The 23,335-nt window shown below is 44.4% G+C and overlaps 1 protein-coding gene across 5 annotated transcripts in view; it reads right to left on the minus strand.

Annotated features, from left to right (window-relative positions):
- BRIP1 (BRCA1 interacting helicase 1) overlaps window positions 1-23,335 on the minus strand; it is a 660,079-nt gene that overhangs the window by 226,371 nt on the left and 410,373 nt on the right. The gene's annotated exons all lie outside the window — the stretch shown is intronic.

The following is a 23,335-nucleotide window of genomic DNA, read 5'->3' on the forward strand; positions in this document are numbered from 1 at the left end:
TGTCTGGAAGAAAAAAGGCATATTACTAACACATTTACACAAATTACCTACCTATCGTGCTGCAATGTAAATACCTTTCATTTATTTTTCTTTCTTACAAACTGTCTATATCTATTTATTTTTAATATTTAACTCCATGTCTTAACTATTTTCTCCCACTATTGGACAACTCAACATATTTAATTAAATAGCAATCATAAGCACTATTAAAAAAAAAAAAAAATGGCCCCCAGCATGTACTTTTTATCATAATACCAAGTAAGACTTTGCATTTATGTTTCAAATGTGAGTTATGTTATTCACAAAAGATTATTCTCTGATGAAAGAACACAAAATACTGCATAACTGCAAATGGAGAAATCTAGATGTGCAAATATATAAGGCTGTCTCAATGGAAAAGTATGGCAAAATGGGCTACACATCACAGAATTTAAAACTTTAACATCTAATAGCTTATGTCAACTTATGACAAATGAGAATTTCTAGAGGAGTGAAGCCAGTGAGGCTATGCAGGCCCAGTTACAGGGAGGGCAATGGGAACACCAGTACCGAGCCTCTGTGAGTCAGAGAGGTCCCGAGGATCTGAAACAAAACATGGGGCAGCAGCACCTAATAATACATTTAAACTGCAAGCTCCACCCATCCACCTATTACCTGTCACTTGGTCCAAACCCAGTGGTGCCGGCATTGCAACATCATGTCCTTGACACTGCGCTGCACCAGCCCCTCCTTGTCTCTTGGCGCCACTGAAAAGCAGCACCCCCCCCCCCCCCTCCCGTGTGTGTCCCGCAGCTGTACCTACAGACAAAAAAAGACACCCTGGTTGTAGTGAGACCCTTCTAGATCCCGGCACCCTCACCACACTGTGACAGCCTGCATTGATTTTATAAAAAATTTAAATCACTTTTACTTTGTGTGTGTATAATATTATATATATATATATATATATATATATACACATACGCACACACACACACACACACACACACACACACACACACAGTACTGTGCAAAAGTTTTAGGCAGGTATGGAAAAAAGCTGCAAAGTAAGATGCTTTAAAACATAGAAGTGTTAATAGTTTATTTTTAGCACTTAACAAAATGCAAAGTGAATGAACAGAAGCGAAATCTAAATCAAATATTAGGTGTGAGCACCCTTTGCCTTCAAAACAGCACCAATTCTTCTAGGTACACTTGCACACAGTTTTTGAAGGAACTCGGCAGAAATCCTTCCGTGTCTTCATATAATCACAGACAGACAGACTCAATGATGTTGAGATCAGGGCTCTGTAGGGGCCATATCATCAATTCCAGGATTCCTTGCTCTTCTTTACGCTAAAGATAGCTCTTCATGACAATGGCTGTATGTTTGCGGTCATTGTCCTGCTGCAAAATAAATTTGGAGCCAATCAGACGCCTCCCTGATGATACTGAATCGTGAATAAGTACTCGCCTGTAATTCTCAGCACTGAGCACATCATTAATCCTGACCGAATCCCCAACTCAATTTGCTGAAATGCAGCCCGAAACATACAAGGAACCTTCACCATGCTTCACTGTTGCCTGCAGACACTCATTATTGTACCACTCACCAGCCCTTCGGCAAACAAACTGCCTTCTGTTAAAGCCAAATATTACAACTTTTGACCCCGTTTCTATGTTTTAGTGCATTGTTAAGTCACTTGGCCAATGTTGAATGTATGGCTTTTTGGCAGCAATTCTTTCATGAAGACCACTTCTGGCCAAACTTCTCCGAACTGTAGATGGATGTACCTGGGTTCCACTGGTGTCTGCCACAACCTCCTTGCCGAATGCCTTCAAAAACTGTGTGCAAGTGTACCTAGAAGAATTAATGCTGTTTTAAAAGCATAGGGTGGTCAAAACAAATATTGATTTGAATTAATTTCTGTTCATTTACTTTACATTTTCTATTGCGTGTGCATGTATATATATATATATATATATATACACACACACACACACACACACACATATATATATATATATATATATATACACACACACACTGCTCAAAAAAATAAAGGGAACACTAAAATAACATCATAGATCTGAATGAATGAAATATTCTTATTAAATACTTTGTTCTTTACATAGTTGAATGTGCTGACAACAAAATCACACAAAAATTATCAATGGAAATCAAATTTATTAACCCATGGAGGTCTGGATTTGGAGTCACCCTCAAAATTAAAGTGGAAAAACACACTACAGGCTGATCCAACTTTGATGTAACGTCCTTAAAACAAGTCAAAATGAGGCTCCGTAGTGTGTGTGGCATCCACGTGCCTGTATGACCTCCCTACAACGCCTGGGCATGCTCCTGATGAGGTGGCGGATGGTCTCCTGAGGGATCTCCTCCCAGACCTGGACTAAAGCATCCGCTAACTCCTGGACAGTCTGTGGTGCAACGTAGCGTTGGTGGATGGAGCGAGACATGATGTCCCAGATGTGCTCAATTGGATTCAGGTCTGGGGAACGGGCGGGCCAGTCCATAGCATCAATGCCTTCGTCTTGCAGGAACTGCTGACACACTCCAGCCACATGAGGTCTAGCATTGTCTTGCATTAGGAGGAACCCAGGGCCAACCGCACCAGCATATGGTCTCACAAGGGGTGTGAGGAACTCATCTCGGTACCTAATGGCAGTCAGGCTACCTCTGGTGAGCACATGGAGGGCTGTGCGGCCGCCCAAAGAAATGCCACCCCACACCATTACTGACCCACTGCCAAACCGGTCATGCTGGAGGATGTTGCAGGCAGCAGAATGTTCTCCTTGGCGTCTCCAGACTCTGTCACGTCTGTCACATGTGCTCAGTGAGAACCTGTTTCATCTGTGAAGTGCACAGGTGTGCCAGTGGCAAATTTGACAATCTTGGTGTTCTCTGGCAAATGCCAAACGTCCTGCACGGTGTTGGGCTGTAAGCACAACCCCCACCTGTGGATGTCGGGCCCTCATACCACCCTCATGGAGTCTGTTTCTGATCGTTTGAGTAGACACATGCACATTTTTGTTTTGCTGGAGGTCATTTTGCAGGGCTCTGGCAGTGCTCCTCCTGTTCCTCCTTGCACAAAGGCGGAGGTAGCGGTCCTGCTGCTGGGTTGTTGCCCTCCTACAGCCTCCTCCATGTCTCCTGATGTACTGGCCTGTCTCCTGGTAGCGCCTCCATGCTCTGGACACTACGCTGACAGACACAGCAAACCTTCTTGCCACAGCTCGCATTGATGTGCCATCCTGGATGAGCTGCACTACCTGAGCCACTTGTGTGGGTTGTAGGGAGGTCATACAGGCACGTGGAGGCCACACACACTACTGAGCCTCATTTTGACTTGTTTTAAGGACATTACATCAAAGTTGGATCAGCCTGTAGTGTGTTTTTCCACTTTAATTTTGAGGGTGACTCCAAATCCAGACCTCCATGGGTTAATAAATTTGATTTTCATTGATAATTTTTGTGTGATTATTTTGTCAGCACATTCAACTATGTAAAGAACAAAGTATTTAATAAGAATATTTCATTCATTCAGATCTAGGATGTGTTATTTTAGTGTTCCCTTTATTTTTTTGAGCAGTGTATATACACACACACACACATATATACATACACACACACCTATGGGGGTAATTCTGAGTTGATCGCAGCAGGATTTTTGATTGCAATTGGGCAAAACCATGTGCACTGCAGGGGGGGGGCAGATATAACATGTGTAGAGAGAGTAAGATTTGGGTGGGTTACTTTGTTTCTGTGCAGGGTAAATACTGGCTGCTTTATTTTTACACTGCAAATTAGATTGCAGATTGAACACACCACACCCAAATCTAACTCTCTCTACACATGTTATATCTGCCTCCCCTGCAGTGCACATGGTTTTGGCCAATTGCTAACAAAAATCCTGCTGCGATCAACTTGGAATTACCCCCCATACACACACACACACACACACACTAGCTGAAGTTCCCGGCTGTGCCCGGGTTAACATTTTACAGTTAGTAAGTTATCAATGAGTTGGTTGTAACTATCAACATATAAAAAAAAAAGCAAAACATAGAAGCTTAGTAGCTCTTCCAACACACCCATGAGGTGGCTACTAAGTGGTTTATTTTTTTTGGGGGGGGAGGGGGGATTTTTTGGGGTGCCGCCAGTAGCACTGATCCTTAGCTTTTCTTTCTGTTCAGTTTTATAATCACTTTTCCATTGAAAGACGGGTTTAAAGTTTTCCTTCTGTTATCAATGTTGCTATTCCAAGTCTACCCAGCGTAAACCAATCGGAGGTCCGACCGACCCCAACCCCCTAGTACTGTATGTCTTCTAGGATCCAGTGTTACCACTCTTGGAAGTTTTCTTCCAAATTCATCTAATGGAAGGCCCAGAGCAGACTTTCTGGGTCAAAGTTCAGCCCGATGTATTCCGTTGTGAGGTCCGACGGGGACCCTAACCCCCTAAAACCTAGCCAGGATCCAACTAGACTACCTCGCGTTGGTTTCATCCCAATCGGTGCAGGGGTGTTTGATTGCATAACCGGACAGACAAAAAGACCAATTCATTTTATATATAAGAAGTATGTATATGTAAATATGTGTGTGTGCGTGTTTATGTATTGTGGCAAACAGGGAACTTTGCCACATTCTGATGTCCACAACAGGACAAGGAGCAGACAGGGTAAGGAATCCTGCTGTTTCCTACAGGAAAGGTTTTACACACAGCTTCACCATCTGGGTGTGATTGCTCTGACGTATATGAAGGGATAAAAGGGCTATAGGATCCAGTGGGTGGGGCTTCAGACGCTGACAAGCAGCCGGTTGATAGCTAGGGCTGGTGGGGCATAGCTAGTGTCAGAAAGCCATTTCAAGTGAACAAATGTGACGGTATAAAATTTGTGAGAAATAAAGAAGTCACCTGTCCAAGCAGACCAAAGTAAAGAGTCCTTTCTTTATAAGCATATTCTTTAAGGTATATAGTTTATGTATGTATGTATGCAAGATTTCTGTTGCCGGCTCTGGAGCTATGAAGCATAACTTGGTGTTGGGGTAAAACATTCAGCAATACGGCGCCAAATTGAGCTGTATGTTGGTCTGACGGGCAATGTCGCTGGCAACCCGCGGGAGCGCCAATCGTCAGTGACATAGTGGGTACACACTGAACGATTTTAACAATTTGTCATTCCAGTCCGTCGGAATCGGGCAAATAGTTTCAAAAATCATCTAATGCGTACCCAGCTTTAGCCTCTTCTTTTTGTCTAATATCTACTCACCATCATTCTTTTAGGACACCACATTTTTTTGTTGTTTTTATTGAAATTTAAGCAGTTCAAGTCTATTGAATAACCTGAAATGGTTTGAAGGTAAGCGATAAACTGCTAGATGTTAAAAGAAAAAAGTTTAGGTTATCAAACACTGACACAGCAGCAACCATGGTTGCATGGGATGAGACCATGTCAGCGAAAGCCAAGATGGCTGCAGTAGCATGCCATGTGAGACACCAGTAAGTGGTTAAAAGCACTGTCCTTTTAAATTTCGGGCTTTTACAAGCTGCCACTTAATAAACAAACCCCTTTGACACCAACTGTCAAAACAGGGATGGGAAAGTATGATGTTCTGAGGCTCTTTTGCTGGATCCTAAATCAGCAGCATGCACCCTGCACCTAAAGGTTTACCACAGTATTTTAAAGTACGATCTGGTCTAAGCCTAGTTGGTCATGGTTTCATCCTACAGCAATGATGACCCATAACATTCCTTCAGACTACATCAGAATGACCTTTGAACAAGGTTTAAAATCATGGACTGGCCAGCAGAGTGTCTAGATTTAAAACCAATTGAGATGCTTTGCAATGAACCAGACAGTAGGGTGAAAGCAAAGCAATATACAGGATACAGATATATAGATACACATTTGTTGAAGAGGAGCACTCACTTAAAGTGCAACACACTTGTGAGATGTTCTGCAAGAGCGTTGTGAAGAACGTCCGGAGCACTGTTTGATTTCCATTGTACAAAAAATACTATGATCATGTTCGGAAGATATATCTACAAAAGGTGGCTACTTTGATGTGCCAAAAATTTTGAATAAACCTTGTTAAACAAAATTATTCTATCTTTTCTTTCATTTTTTTTGATTGGTATATTTCTTCTTTGCTTTAATTTCAGAGTACATTTAGACATCAAACTGCATACATTTCATTTAAAACTGGAAAAATGGAGGTGTTCTAAAATTTTTGATCGGTATATCTACACATACACACACGGCCTTTGCTGGAAAAAGAAAATAGAAGAAAAAAAAAAGTGTCCAAAGAATTCTTCAAAGTTGTTTTAAATGAAGAGAGTCAGCAACTTCAAAGTATACCTTGGCAAAAGAACAAGTAATGTTCACCAGTTGTTAAAAGAATCTTAAAATGTATACTTCGCTCCACAGAAAAACCTAGCAATGTCTTGCAACAGACGAGGAAACCTGATAGGCAAAATGCAGACCAGAATGAACCTGAACAGTAGTGGTTAGTGGACCAGCTGCAGAATTTACATGTCTAGCACCACTTACGCAATAAGCATAATGACAGTACTTGTTAAAGATTAAAATCATATCGAACAATGAACATGTGAGAAACCTAACAGCAACTAAACAGAATTCATTTAATTTTTAATCTGTACAGTTTTAACATTCATAAGATTTCCCTATAAATTTGTAAGGGACCGCATTGTCATTTAATTTACTTTAAGAAGCTGATTTTCCTAAACACACATAAAAAAAAGAAGAAAAAAAAAAAAGCATCGACTGTACGTTGATGTGTAGGGCTAAAAACTGGTATTTAAAAACAGCCAACCAGATGAAAGTGCACGATTAACTGTTACATTCTGTTGCTTAATCCTGAGTTACTAAAGGAGCAGCTGAGTGCCACAAGTCCACTGAGCCTGCAAGGATTTGCTCATCATATAATACAAATGTAAAATTTAAGAGGGCTACTGCAAAACTAACTTGCATTTCCACAAGTATCCAAACACAACAGATCAGTACCAGTCAGGATATCTTAACCAAAGGACCACGAACAGGCTTGTGCAATTTTACTTTAATATTTACCACAAAACCACTCAGAAACTGTCCTTTTTTTTTTTGTGTGTATTACTTAATAAAGTTAAGAAAGTATTTTTAATAAAATATTTTATTTAAAAAAATATATATCTAGGTGGTGCTTTGCACAGCATTCTGGGCTGCGATTCCCGTAGTGATGTCGGTGGCCAGAGACTGCCGCATCACTGCCACGTCTGGGGCATACTGAAGGGCAGCGCACAATGGTGGCTGCATATCGCCAGGAGACAGCTGGTCGCATGTGATGCGACTAAGCCAGGTAACGGACTCCTGGCTTTGGTCGCATCACATGCGACCATGCCAAGCAAGTGGTTAAGGATTATTTACATTTATTATTTTAATTTGATGTTATTTCTTTCACTCAAAAGAAGTATAATATTGCATGGTTACCAACTGTCATGAATCAAAATGCACAGTCCCAGATTTTTAAAATGAATACCTACTTTTGACCAACTGCACAGCAGATGTTCTTCTGCAAGCTAGATTTAACAATATATTTTTAATATTTTCTAGGATTTACAGATCCACATTTGTTGAAGAGGAGCACTCACTTAAAAAGCAAAAAATAGGATTTTGGTACCTACCGGTAAATCCTTTTCTCTTAGTCCGTAGAGGATGCTGGGGACTCCGTAAGGACCATGGGGTATAGACGGATCCGCAGGAGCCTGGGCACACTATAAAGACTTAAACTGGGTGTGAACTGGCTCCTCCCTCTATGCCCCTCCTCCAGACCTCAGTTAGAAAACTGTGCCCAGGAGAGATGGACATTTCGAGGAAAGAATTTATAAACACGGTGAGTGTCATACCAGCTCACACCACGAACACACCGCAGAACGTGGCATTCAATAGAAAACCAGCCAACAGCATGAAAAATACACAGCCACAAGCTGACAGAATATGTAACACAACCTGTGTGCCAACACAACCAATAATAAACCACCGCATGCCATGGCATGAACAATGTCAGCAACAGTCTGACAGAGAAGAACCACCAGTAGAGTGTAACCAAAAATAAGAACTGCAGACTCAGTACGCACTGGGACGGGCGCCCAGCATCCTCTACGGACTAAGAGAAAAGGATTTACCGGTAGGTACCAAAATCCTATTTTCTCATACATCCTAGAGGATGCTGGGGACTCCGTAAGGACCATGGGGATTATACCAAAGCTCCAAAACGGGCGGGAGAGTGCGGATGACTCTGCAGCACCGACTGAACAAACATGAGGTCCTCACAGTCAGGGTATCAAACTTGTAGAATTTTTCACAAGAGTTTGAACCCGACCAAGTATCCACTCTGCAAAGTGGATCCGCCGAGGCTCCCCGGGCATCCGCCCAAGAAGAGGCCAACTTCCCCATAGAACGGGCCTCCACCGACCACGGTAATCCAGCCGTAGAACGCACATGCCAAATAGCATCACAGATCCAGCGTGTAACAGACTGCCAAACACAGGCACCCCAACCATGCTGGGAACATACCAGACAAATAGAACCTCTGTTTCTCCAAACTGAGCCAAATTGGCGACCAAAATATTCGAATCCCTGGCTACCCAGAGAGAATTTGAAGCAGCTAATGCCTAAGTAACCATCAGCATCAAAATAGACCGGTTTCTGCGAAACCTAGAAACCACTCTTGGCAGAACTACTAACCGAGTCCACAACTTCTCTCTATCCACATGAAGGATCAAATAAGTCTCTTGTGCGACAAAACCACCACTTCCGACACCCGCCGTGCGGATGTCAAAGCCAAGAGCATGACCACCTTCTAAGAGAGAAATAATTGCAAAGAAATTATTAGGCCACACTGCCCTGAACTGAAGCCCCACGTTAGGCTTGCCTCCACACCGGTTCGTAACGTATGGATAAGAACGACCTAGCTGAAAGCCTTCCATAGGAGCCCTCCTGGCTACACACCAAAACACATAGTTACGCCAACTATGGAGGTAAAGCTCAGCCTTTACTTCTTTCTTAGCCTGAAAATTTGAGGAAATGACGTCACAGGAAATACCCTGTCGGCTTAGGATATGGCATTCAACCGCCACAACGTCAGACACAGCCGCGGTTAGTCTTGCCACACGGCCTGATCGTGCTGAAAAAGATCCTCACGGAGAGGAAGAGGGCAGGAAGCTTTTATGAGTAAATCATGAAAAACTGGAAAGCAAACCCTCCTTGGCGAGATCAGATCCAAGAGGATCGTCTAAATCCCATTTTTTTTTTTTTTTTACCGTCAGAAAAAGTAATGGCTGAGAGGCCACATAGACCGACTAAAAACACCCACGGCGTCACAAGGGTGTCCACAGCTATAGCTTGAGCGTCCCTTGACCTGGAACAATATCCCCGAGACCTCTCTTTGAGGCGAGACGCCAACTTATCCAAGTGCGACATTCCTCAAAGGCCTGTCACGTCTGTGAAACTTCTCGTCAATAACTGAATTTCTCCCGGATGAGGATCGAGTCAGCAGAGGACATAAACTTCTCCGTCGCTCACCTCCGGAACGAAGACCGTTAATATAGCGTTTACCCGACTTTTCTACCCAACGGCAAAACTGTGCATCCTCTGCCATAGCCGCTTTGCTCCTTGTTCCGCCATAGCAGTTTACCTACCCATTGCTGACAAGTCGTCTAACTGAACTAACACGGGCAGAACATGAAGATCACGTTTGTCGAAGCAAACTCTTAATTCAAGAAAGCTTAAAGCAGACAAGCTTTCCAACTTGACCTTATCCCCTGGAAACACGTCCCTTGCCATTACTGCTCCCCTGTCTCGGAGAACTGTATGCACGGACCCCAGGATCTACACCCGGAACCCGAACCTTCATCCCTCTAGAAGGAGAGAACCGAGCCGACACCCAGGAGCGATGTCCTGGGCGTTAAGATTATATTCAGGTGCATACCCAACCGGTTTAGCAACGGAACACATTGAAGAAGCGTCAGAGTAAAGCCGATCCAACTCTGGATCGTCAGACCTCCTTTCACATGGAAAAACACCGAACCTTAACCGGTCAGCATCTACTCTGAAACCCACCTCCGACATCTGTGTCGTTGGAAACAACAGAAAATCCCTGTGTCGAAAACCAGTTAGAGAGGAACAACGATTTGCACCTTTAAACAGGGACCACCAGACAATATTCTGATCCCAACGCACTTCTGTACGGCGTTGCGTACTATCTTCCCTTCCAAAACGGAATGGCAAGAACTATTAGAAAAACAGTAAAGGGAACAACCATAACTCCAAATGTTCCCTTTTTGGATTCTATAAAAAACCCACAGGTCCCAGTCTAATTCTGGACCAACCGAAGCCTAGTGGACAAATGCCCGACGGATCGGGGACCAGCCTGATAGACTCATCGACAAGTGGTGGATGTGGAGGAAACAGACACGACATCCAGTTCTGCGAACCTAACAAGGCTGCAGAACTCTTACCTTTTTAGGACTGTATCGAACCGGTTAAACGACCACCTCCCACAAAGGAATGCGTTACCAACCGTTGTGAAAGAGGCTAACACACAAAGTTAGACTTACCAAGAGGAATCCGCCGAGATTGATTGACCATAAGCCACCAAACAGTTGTATACCTTCCTCCATCATTTCCCGGAGACAATCTCCGCATTCTTCCGGTCACACCTCTGTCACGTGACAGCCTGCTGCAAAGTTATAAGGTAGAACAAACATAGACAAGCCTACACACTCTGGGTAGGGTAATTCTATCGGATGCCTACCCGAATACAACACTCCCTCAAGTGCATACAGCGCAACAAGGCCAAATTATAGAAATAAAATTTCACTTAGCTGCCGGTGTATGATCCTTTGCGACCGGGCTCTGCGTCGGGCAGGAGTTGACTGACATGATTTACGCTCCGCGATGTGAAGAGAAGAATATTCGGACACCTTGAGAGAATCGAACCAACTCGTCACGGTCAATCTAGAGTTTAATCAACAGAGCGACCAGTACAAGATAAGAATACCATTATTTCATCATTCATGGATATACGTCAGATAATAAACAATAAAACACATATATCCTAACCATGCATATATAAACCTATATCTACATATATACACATATAGATATAACCCATACGCACGTGGATTGTCCAGACCTGTCAGGTCTCTAGCGACGGTAATGTGCTGTGAATGTGTATGACCATGTACTGACATGCCCCCGATGTGGATCTGCCAGAAACGTTAAGGTCGACAGAAACTTAGCAAATGTCGACAGCAATGAATAGGAAGCGGGCAAAAATTAATCACGGAACCCCGAGGGGACTGGGGGAAGGATACAAACACAATATTGATAACTCCCCCCCCCCAATATACCAATAAATATATATACACATATATATATATATATATACAGGTACAACGTAAAAACCGCTTGATAATTCTTTTTACCCAGAAAATACCATTGATGCCGACAGGGCATCCCCAAACAACTGTAGCTCCCTCCCTGTAGCTCCCTTATCGTGTTTGCTGTTTTAAACACACGAAACACCAAGTTTTTAGTACAGGTTGAGTCTCCCTTATCCAAAATGCTTGGGACCAGAGGTATTTTGGATATCGGATTTTTCCGTATTTTGGAATAATTGCATACCATAATGAGATATCATGGTGATGGGACCCAAGTCTAAGCATAGAATGCATTTATGTTTCATATAGACCTTATACACACACCCTGAAGGTTATTTTAGCCAATATTTTTTACAAATTTGTGCATTAAACAAAGTGTGTCTATATTCACACAATTAATTTATGTTTCATATACACCTTATACACACAGCCTGAAGGTCATTTAATACAATATTTTTTAATAACTTGTGTTTTAAAATAAGTGTGTGTACATTGAGTCATCAAAAAACAAAGGTTTCACTATCTCACTCTCACTCTAAAAAGTCTGTATTTCGGAATATTCCGTATTTCGGAATATTTGGATATGGGATACTCAACCTGTACTTAATTTCCTGAGTCAAACACCACCATGCGCTGGCGAAGCCGACAGCAGCTTGTGACAAAGCCCTGACACCTGCCGACATACGTCGACTAACCAATAGTGGGTACAAGCAGGGAAACATTGAATTCATGTAATATAAAAGAGTGATTATGCGTCCATTATCAACCGTAAAGCTATATGACCCCCATATAGCTTTAAAACACTGTGCCCCCCCTCCATCTTACTGACTAGTAAGTCCAGGCGGGGATTTGAAGAGAAATGGCGCTGACGCCTGTATGAGGGCTAAGCTCCGCCCCTTCCCAGCGCGCTTAAGCCCGCTCAACTAAATAAATACACATATATGTTAATGAGCTGGGGGACCTATATACATATAGGGAGTAAGCTCCCCGCTTTGTCTAATACGCAGCCCAGGGCGCCCCCCTCGGCGCCCCGCACCCACCGAAGCAGTTGGTGTGTGGGAGCCACGGAGCGCAGCGCACACGCTGCGATACCCCGGCGGCGAAAACACCCGGTGTCCGGGTACGTTCCCCCACCCGGGCTAATACACTAGATGCTGCCCAGGGCGCTCCCCCCAAGCGCCCTGCAGGCCGATGGCGCTGCTGCTCCTGCCCGTTTGCTGCGTACTGGCGGGGCGGGCACCGAAGGGTGTCCCCCCGCCAGTGAACTTCATAGTAAGTAAAAATATATATACATACATATACTGCCCAGGGCGCTCCCCCCCAGCGCCCTGCACCCCGATGGCGTGTGGGAGCGGGGAGCGCAGCGCTACCGCTGCTGCTCCCTCCCGTTCGCGGCGTACTAGCGGGGTGGGCACCAAAGGATGTCCCCCCGCCAGTGAACTTCACAGTAAATATATTTAAATATATACACATATATACTGCCCAGGGCGCTTTCCCCCCAGCGCCCTGCACCCTGCAGGCCGATGGTGTGTGCATGTGTGGGAGCAGGGAGCGCAGTGATACCGCTGTCACTCCCCCATGCGGCACACTGGCGGGGTGAACATACTCGGTGCCCGGGCACCTAAATATGTCCCCCCGCCAGCTCCTAGACCCTCAGCAACATGCCCCCAGGGCGCTCCCCCCCCAGCGCCCTGCACCCTCCAGAGACGTTGGTGTGTGGTAGCATGGAGTGCAGCACTACCGCTGCTGTTACCTCCGTTACTGAAGTCTTCTGCCGTCACTGAAGTCTTCTTTTCTTCCAATACTCACCCGGCTTCTTTCTTCTGGCTTCTGTGAGGGGGATCGACGGTGTGGCTTCGGGAACAAGCAGCTAGGCGCACCAAGTGATCGAACCCTCTGGAGCTAATGGTGTCCAGTAGCTGAGAAGCAGAGCCTTGAAACTCACAGAAGTAGGTCCTGCTTCTCTCCCCTCACTCCCACGCTGCAGGGAGCCTGTAGCCAGCAGGTCTCCCTGAAAATAAAAAACCTAACAAAGTCTTTCAGAGAAACTCAGTAGAGCTCCCCTAGTGTGCATCCAGTCACTCCTGGGCACAAAGTCTAACTGAGGTCTGGAGGAGGGGCATAGAGGGAGGAGCCAGTTCACACCCAGTTTAAGTCTTTATAGTGTGCCCAGGCTCCTGCGGATCCGTCTATACCCCATGGTCCTTACGGAGTCCCCAGCATCCTCTAGGACGTATGAGAAAATACATTACAATTAAACTCATTTAACAAGACAAAATGGGCCTCATTCGGATTTGGAAGCAAGGCAGAAAAAGCATTTAACTTTGTATCTGGAACAAACCGAGGAAATATATTTATATTTATTATGTGCAGGGTAAATACTGGCAGCTTTTGCATGTAGCCCACAAATGTTATTCAGCTTTATTTTTACATTGCAACTTAGATTTCAGTTTGCATATACCACACACAAATCTAAATCTCTCTGCACATGTTACATCTGCGCCACCTGCAGTGGAGCACGGTTTGGCCCAGTTGCTTGCTTTTTTTGTTTGCTTCCACATCTGATTATCCCCAATAGACACTGTAGCACTCCAAGACCCACAGATGCAGAATAGTAGTAAGAATGTTTTATTGTTTGTCACAGATTAAGTATCAAATGGTCCCTGGAAATTATTTTAAAAGGTTGGCAACTATTGCCACTACTTGTTACGGTAACATTTAAAAAAAAATCAATAAGCATTTTCACCAGGTTACGGAGTTTAGCGATAGAAAAAAGTCACTAATGATGGACACTTTAATTTGACGTTATTTGGTCATATATCATCAAGCAATAATAGAGTATCCCAAGTATTCACTCTATTGTACAAATTCGTCAACTGTCCTCATGCTCCAAGTTTGTTCAAGACTAGTATTTACATACAAAACCAGCAAATACATCTTTAAAAACCTGCAATTGAGGGCAGATTTGCATTGATTCTAATGCAAATGGTTAAACACAAAGATGACAGTAAAATGTATTTGGTTTCATAAAATTACAATTATTTAATATATGGAAGCTTTAAGGTTGCAATACAATAAACTGCATGCAAAATGTTATGCCTTTGTATGCCCATTTTCATGAAGAGGGGATCTACAGCAGTGATCGATAAAAATCTAACAGGCAGTTCTTAAAATACAGTATCATCTGCAGTAATATGACCTTGAGTTGTGTGGCTACCTTTACAATGTGCTTCTTAACAGCCCTCTTCAAGCACACGCAAACTGAAGTATAACGAATCCCTTGACATTCCAGTGAAACTTGATTATTTCATTGTCACTCCATCACAAACAGTTATAGCTCTCTCATCAGCTCTTAGAAAGCATACAAAGGGCATCTGGTATTATCTAAAAAGCTGGAATCTTTAAGAGCAGCATCTCCTTTATGTTGTCATATCTAGTATGTTTGGTGTATGGAAGAATTTTATTTTCATGTTGCTCACTCTGTAACATGGGATATGAGCACTTTCAGAATAAAATACGTCTTTACTACAGATCTTCCCTTATTCCTCCCAACTCTCCGTCTCACCCTATTCTATTCCACCCATCTTTATTAACCTTCCAACCCTATTCCTTCCATGTTTTTCTCCCCTGTCTCACCTTATTCATCCCATTTCTCTCCCCCTATCTTCTCCAGTCTCCCCTTATGGTGCCCATACACTTGTGCGATGCCCCGCGACGCGACATCACGGAGCATCGCACCGGCAGTTCAGGTGCGATTAAATTGCACCTGAACTGCCAAGTGTTTACCATGCAATCATGCGATAGATCGCATGTTAATCACGTGATGGGCACGTCACCGCCAAGTGGGAGATGCCAGCGGGTGCCCATCGCACAGTGATATATTGCATGTGTTTAAAAAAAACACATGCGATCGCACTGCGATGCGATAAATATTAAGTGCAGTACATAATATCATGAGACGCAACATTCGAGCGGCGTGCCCACTAATCGCGTCGCATGGTACCTTAAATGTGCATACAATCCTTCGTTTTATCTCACAGGTGCGGTCGAAATTGAAGGCTTGTACCTGATATCTCACAAGTGTATGGGCTACATAAGTCTCTCTCTTCCCCTGTAATCTGATAGGATGACATATGACAGGGCGGGGCTAATGCATTTAATGCCGTGGAGATGTGCGGCGAAGCATGAAGCAATAATACAGAGATGCATTAACATCTCATCTGCATTGGTATCCTGTAGCCCATCAGTGTAATGCTGATGTATCATGGTAACCCTAATGCACATGCACGTGTTCTCGCAAAAACGAAACAAACAAAAAAAACTCTCAGAAGGATGGCACATGTGCTAGGATTTGCCCAGTCAATCATTTAACCGTAGGGTGTTAATGATATCGTTACATGTATTACAGAGACATAGAGAAGTTATTTTCTGCTTTAATACATGTTGGATATCAATACGTGTACACTTATCTACTGATGATACATACATTTCCCTGTTAGTGAGACTCTGACAGAAACAGATATTTTAAAGAATAAAATAATAATTGTACTATGAGCCTGATTCTGATGTGGTTGGTATTTCACATCCGCAAGGCAGATGCTGGGCAATACTGTACCACAAATATTCTAACGCCTCCTGCCAGCACCTGCGATCCGAGTGCTGCGTTTGGTCACACAGTATTGGGTCACCAATGCAACCATCAGAATCCCTCTGCAGAGTCCAGGAAGTCTGCATCCCATGACTTTGACCCTGGGCTCGGCACCTTCCTGTTTAGTAGAACGGTTCCAGGCACCGCCCCCCAAACGCTGCAGCATGTCAATCATGCTGTGGCTAAGGAGGGACTGCGACCGGTCACACAGGACCCATTCTGCACATGTACAGAACGGTTCCTGCACTTGTGCAGACCTCAAACCATCGGATTTGTGAGTACACCATCGGGTGTGCATACAAATCCGAATCAGGCCCTTTATACGCTACACACTGTAAGGGTCTCATGTTCTAGTTAGGCCAACCATTAGTGAATGCTGGTCTTTCGATACTTTCAAAATACAAATATTACAATATATGATTTGTCCTTTGAAAAAGTCTGGCCCATGTGAATATGCTAAAGTAAAAGGAAAACATGTCAAAATGATACAGAATAAAACGTATACAGAAATATAAATTCCTTTAGAAAATATGACATGTCCTACATTTTTCTAGCCTGCACTAATAACCACTTTATGTAACGCTAGAACATCACTCTATCATCCAGCCAAGGGAACTGTATCTCAAATTGTGCGTCATTAGAAATAGCTCTGGCATGAGTCTATTCCACTGGTTGGCTAATTACAATAAAGAGGGACACGGCAGAGCATGCTGGTAAAGGGCCAAAATAAATTGGAGAAATTTGTTAATAAAACTGAATACTTGCCGAATGCTCACTAGAATAATAACAGGTGCAAAAATCTGATGAATATCTTTATCATCCATAGGACTCTAAAACATTATTAAAGTCTGTGCTCCGTCTTTACAGTGTTGTAAGTATAAATACAGCTCACAGTGGATTATATATTAGACGTAAGCCTGCTAAAATTAATATTACTCCAACGGCAATGAACAGAAACATGTGGTGTTAAACGTAAATACAGTCCTAATTTCCACCAGCGCTACGTTTATTTACATGGCGTATGTAGTACGTTCCCTTTTCTTACAAACTCTGCAACTCTACATCTGAGAAGTAGAGAGAATTGGGGAGTTTTCTAAAGCCATGCAAAAAGTGATTCTACAGCAGTAACAATTATATTGGGTATAGAGAGAACAAATACATTATTAAAGATGACACACAGGATATGTAAGCTAGTTGTTGCCCATTGAAGTCAACAAAGAGGCTGTGGGGCTGAGGCAGAGTTGAATGCATGGAACTAATAGATTTATTCGCCTTCAGAGTTGTACACAGCTCTGCTGCTAGTCCCCATGAGTATGCTTGGTTTCAGACCCATCATCATTATCAGGTCGCACTTGAACCAGCCCTATGCCTGGTGCAAAAGATCAGCCTGAAAACTGACATATTTACGAGTACACACAACTCTGCAGTCTGTAATTTGGTCAACTTGCTCTAGCTAACCTTTGCCTACCTGAGAATCCCCCATTACCAGTTACCCCCTTTCAGCAGCCAGTAAAGATGCAACAGTTGTGTAAAACTCTGCATTGCCTGAATAGTGCATGTTCTGCTCTGGAACATGCGCAGAGCGAAAACACACAATCTCGCCTGCAAAATCAACTTGTGTTCCACTCTGCATAAGCCCCCATATGTCTATTAGTGCAGCACCCAAACAACAGAGTAGCCAGCAGATCAACTGAAGGTGGGGAAATGTAACTATTTAAAAAATAAAAATGTATTAGTACTGCCAGTATGTGTCTGCTATAGAATGCATTTTGTTTTCAGGAATGTTAAGCTGAGTAAACACTTTTCGATGGTGCAGTGTATCGTTACACGCAGCCTAGAACACCGAATCGGCTGAGGAACCGTACCAGTATCACACAATATATTGTATAGTGTGTACACAGCTTTAGATTGGCAATATACAGTATCCATGAACTGCTACGTACAGTACTTGCTATAATTTCAGGCTCAACAGAAATGACCACGGCACAGAAGTACAAGCGGCATCTGCCTTTTTGCTTAAATGTAAGAAAAGGTATTATTATTGTAAATGCCTGCATAAAATATGAACCACAGTAGTTAACCTTTTGGGGTACAAAATTAATCAGTCGAAATCTGAAGCCTTACCTCTTCACAAACATGGGGCTATTAAGACTCTATTACAATTGAATTTTGACTTCTCTTGGTGTAAACACACGCTTAAATACTTGGGAGTCCACCTCACAAAATCTTATGACTCTCTTTACCGAACTAACTATCCTCCTCTGTTTAAATCAATCCTCCAAGATCTCCAGCTCTGGGAATCCTATTTTTTTGTCATGGATAGGTCGAATTTCCGACACAGAAATGAATGCACTTCCTAAACTTTTGTACTTGTTCCAAACCCTCCCAATTCAAATCCCATCGCACTCTCTCCACACCCTTCAAACGGCATTCTGTAAATTCATTTGGAATTACAAAAAGCCACGAATTAGGCGGACATTTTAGCTAAACACTCTCAGAATGGGGGTCTTGGGCTTCCCATCCTACAACATTATTTTCATGCTACTCGGTTAAGCCAGTTGATAGCCTCGCATGCCCTGCGGTGCACCAAAAGATGGGTCGATCTGGAGGGTGATTTAGTAGGTATCCACTTGATTTCCTTTCTGCCATGGTTACCCCGTACACTTTATCCACACTTTAATTCTCCTTCCCCTACAGTGGAGTTGACGCTTCGCACTTGGGAATCTCTCAATAAGAAACTAAAGCTGTCCTCAAATCCATCTCTCCTCATTCCCCTTTGGAATAATCCTGCTTTCATCCCAGGGCTCTCTCCTGAAATGGCTCTCCCCTGGATTTCAGCAGGCATTACGAAGGTTTACCATGTTACAAGCACTCATGCTATCAAGTCATTTGCCGACCTGCAGAATACACATGCTATCCTTAACTCCCTACACTTCCAGTACTTGCAAATCCATCATTTTATTCACTCACTGCGCCTCTCCTATCCTCTACACGTTCCTTCCCCCATGGAAAGATTATGCTTACATAACTATACTGAAAGAGGCGCGATCTCAATCCTTTATAACTTTGTTCATTGGAGTCTCCCCCCCCTGGAGCCTCATGAACGAGCCTGGGAGGCAGACCTTGGGCAATGGTTAGAGGATGAGGTGTGGGGCAGTATCTAAATGCTCTATTAGTGTCGCTATACACGAGAACTCGTACAAAGTTTACACGTAATGGTACCTGGTACCAAAGCGACTGCACCGGATCTACCTTACTACCTCTGACTTGTGCTGGAGAAACTGCGGACAGATAGGTTCCTTTTATCGTGTGTGGTGGACATGCCCCGTGATCGTACGCTATTGGAACATGGTCCGTCGTCTTCTTGCCCAACTGGTCGATCTCTCAGAGCGCCTTTCCCCTATTAACCTACTCCTTTGTGCTCCCATTGACCATACCTCCAAATAATTGGTTCTTCATGTATCTTGCGCAGCTAGATATTATATTGCCCGTAATTGGAAAGTTTCTGATGCACCTAGTTGTCAGGAGCTAATAAATAGGATATGGTTTATTAACAAAAATAAGAATTTACTTACCGATAATTCTATTTCTCATAGTCCGTAGTGGATGCTGGGGACTCCGAAAGGACCATGGGGAATAGCGGCTCCGCAGGAGACTGGGCACAAAAGTAAAAGCTTTAAGACTACCTGGTGTGCACTGGCTCCTCCCCCTATGACCCTCCTCCAAGCCTCAGTTAGGATACTGTGCCCGGACGAGCGTACACAATAAGGAAGGATTTTGAATCCCGGGTAAGACTCATACCAGCCACACCAATCACACCGTACAACTTGTGATCTGAACCCAGTTAACAGCATGATAACAGAGGAGCCTCTGAAAAGATGGCTCACAACAATAATAACCCGATTTTTTGTAACAATAACTATGTACAAGTATTGCAGACAATCCGCACTTGGGATGGGCGCCCAGCATCCACTACGGACTATGAGAAATAGAATTATCGGTAAGTAAATTCTTATTTTCTCTGACGTCCTAGTGGATGCTGGGGACTCCGAAAGGACCATGGGGATTATACCAAAGCTCCCAAACGGGCGGGAGAGTGCGGATGACTCTGCAGCACCGAATGAGAGAACTCCAGGTCCTCCTCAGCCAGGGTATCAAATTTGTAGAATTTAGCAAACGTGTTTGCCCCTGACCAAGTAGCTGCTCGGCAAAGTTGTAAAGCCGAGACCCCTCGGGCAGCCGCCCAAGATGAGCCCACTTTCCGTGTGGAATGGGCTTTTACAGATTTTGGCTGTGGCAGGCCTGCCACAGAATGTGCAAGCTGAATTGTACTACAAATCCAACGAGCAATAGTCTGCTTAGAAGCAGGAGCACCCAGCTTGTTGGGTGCATACAGGATAAACAGCGAGTCAGATTTTCTGACTCCAGCCGTCCTGGAAACATATATTTTCAGGGCCCTGACTACGTCCAGCAACTTGGAATCCTCCAAGTCCCTAGTAGCCGCAGGCACCACAATAGGCTGGTTTAAGTGAAATGCTGAAACCACCTTAGGGAGAAATTGAGGACGAGTCCCCAATTCTGCCCTGTCCGTATGAAAAATTAGGTAAGGGCTTTTATAGGATAAAGCCGCCAATTCTGAGACACGCCTGGCTGAGGCCAGGGCTAACAGCATTACCACTTTCCATGTGAGATATTTTAAGTCCACAGTGGTGAGTGGTTCAAACCAATGTGATTTTAGGAACCCCAAAACTACATTGAGATCCCAAGGTGCCACTGGAGGCACAAAAGGAGGCTGTATATGCAGTACCCCCTTGACAAACGTCTGAACTTCAGGAACTGAAGCTAGTTCTTTTTGGAAGAATATTGACAGGGCCGAAATTTGAACCTTAATGGACCCTAATTTTAGGCCCATAGACAGTCCTGTTTGCAGGAAATGCAGGAAACGACCCAGTTGAAATTCCTCTGTAGGGGCCTTCCTGGCCTCACACCACGCAACATATTTACGCCAAATACGGTGATAATGTTGCACAGTTACATCCTTCCTGGCTTTGATCAGGGTAGGGATGACTTCATCCGGAATGCCTTTTTCCTTCAGGATCCGGCGTTCAACCGCCATGCCGTCAAACGCAGCCACGGTAAGTCTTGGAACAGACATGGTCCCTGCTGGAGCAGGTCCTTTCTTAGAGGTAGAGGCCATGGGTCTTCCGTGAGCATCTCTTGAAGTTCCGGGTACCAAGTCCTTCTTGGCCAATCCGGAGCCACGAGTATAGTCCTTACTCCTCTCCTTCTTATGATTCTCAGTACCTTGGGTATGAGAGGCAGAGGAGGGAACACATACACTGACTGGTACACCCACGGTGTTACCAGAGCGTCCACAGCTATTGCCTGAGGGTCCCTTGACCTGGCGCAATATCTGTCCAGTTTTTTGTTGAGGCGGGACGCCATCATGTCCACCTTTGGTTTTTCCCAACGGTTCTCCGACTGGATCAGCACCGGCTGACCCTGAAGCAGAGGCCTTGCCTGACTTAGGGCATTGTAAATGGCCCTTAGTTCCAGGATATTTATGTGAAGTGACATTTCCATGCTTGACCACAAGCCCTGGAAATTTCTTCCCTGTGTGACTGCTCCCCAGCCTCTCAGGCTGGCATCCGTGGTCACCAGGACCCAGTCCTGAATGCCGAATCTGCGGCCCTCTAGAAGATGAGCACTCTGCAACCACCACAGGAGAGACACCCTTGTCCTTGGAGACAGGGTTATCCGCTGATGCATTTGAAGATGCGATCCGGACCATTTGTCCAGCAGATCCCACTGAAAAGTTCTTGCGTGGAATCTGCCGAATGGAATCGCTTCGTAAGAAGCCACCATTTTTCCCAGGACCCTTGTGCATTGATGCACTGACACTTGGCCTGGTTTTAGGAGGTTCCTGACTAGGTCGGATAACTCCCTGGCTTTCTCCTCCGGGAGAAACACCTTTTTCTGTACTGTGTCCAGAATCATCCCTAGGAACAGCAGACGTGTCGTCGGAATCGGCTGCGATTTTGAAATATTTAGAATCCATCCGTGCTGTCGTAGTACTACTTGAGATAGTGCTACTCCGACCTCTAACTGTTCTCTGGACCTTGCCCTTATCAGGAGATCGTCCAAGTAAGGGATAATTAAGACGCCTTTTCTTCGAAGAATCATCATCATTTCGGCCATTACCTTGGTAAAGACCCGGGGTGCCGTGGACAACCCAAACGGCAGCGTCTGAAACTGATAGTGACAGTTCTGTACCACAAACCTGAGGTACCCTTGGTGAGAAGGGTAAATTGGGACATGGAGGTAAGCATCCTTGATGTCCAGAGACACCATATAGTCCCCTTCTTCCAGGTTCGCTATCACTGCTCTGAGTGATTCCATCTTGAATTTGAACCTTTGTATGTAAGTGTTCAAGGATTTCAGATTTAAAATAGGTCTCACCGAGCCGTCCGGCTTCGGTACCACAAACAGCGTGGAATAATACCCCTTTCCCTGTTGTAGGAGGGGTACCTTGATTATCACCTGCTGGGAATACAGCTTGTGAATGGCTTCCAATACCGCATCCCTGTCGGGGGGAGACGTTGGTAAAGCAGACTTCAGGAACCGGCGAGGGGGAGACGTCTCGAATTCCAATTTGTACCCCTGAGATACTACCTGCAGGATCCAGGGGTCCACTTGCGAGTGAGCCCACTGCGCGCTGAAATTCTTGAGACGGGCCCCCACCGTGCCTGAGTCCGCTTGTAAGGCCCCAGCGTCATGCTGAGGACTTGGCAGAAGCGGGGGAGGGCTTCTGTTCCTGGGAAGAGGCTGTCTGCTGCAGTCTTTTTCCCCTTCCTCTGCCCCGGGGCAGATACGAGTGGCCTTTTGCCCGCTTGCCCTTATGGGGACGAAAGGACTGAGCCTGAAAAGACGGTGTCTTTTTCTGCTGAGAGGTGACCTGGGGTAAAAAGGTGGATTTCCCAGCCGTTGCCGTGGCCACCAGGTCCGATAGACCGACCCCAAATAACTCCTCCCCTTTATACGGCAATACTTCCATATGCCGTTTGGAATCCGCATCACCTGACCACTGTCGCGTCCATAACCCTCTTCTGGCAGAAATGGACAGCGCACTTACTCTTGATGCCAGAGTGCAAATATCCCTCTGTGCATCTCTCATATATAGAAATGCATCCTTTAAATGCTCTATAGTCAATAATATATTGTCCCTGTCCAGGGTATCAATATTTTCA

The sequence above is a fragment of the Pseudophryne corroboree genome, chromosome 2 (genome assembly GCF_028390025.1).
Source record: "Pseudophryne corroboree isolate aPseCor3 chromosome 2, aPseCor3.hap2, whole genome shotgun sequence".
NCBI lineage: Eukaryota > Metazoa > Chordata > Amphibia > Anura > Myobatrachidae > Pseudophryne > Pseudophryne corroboree.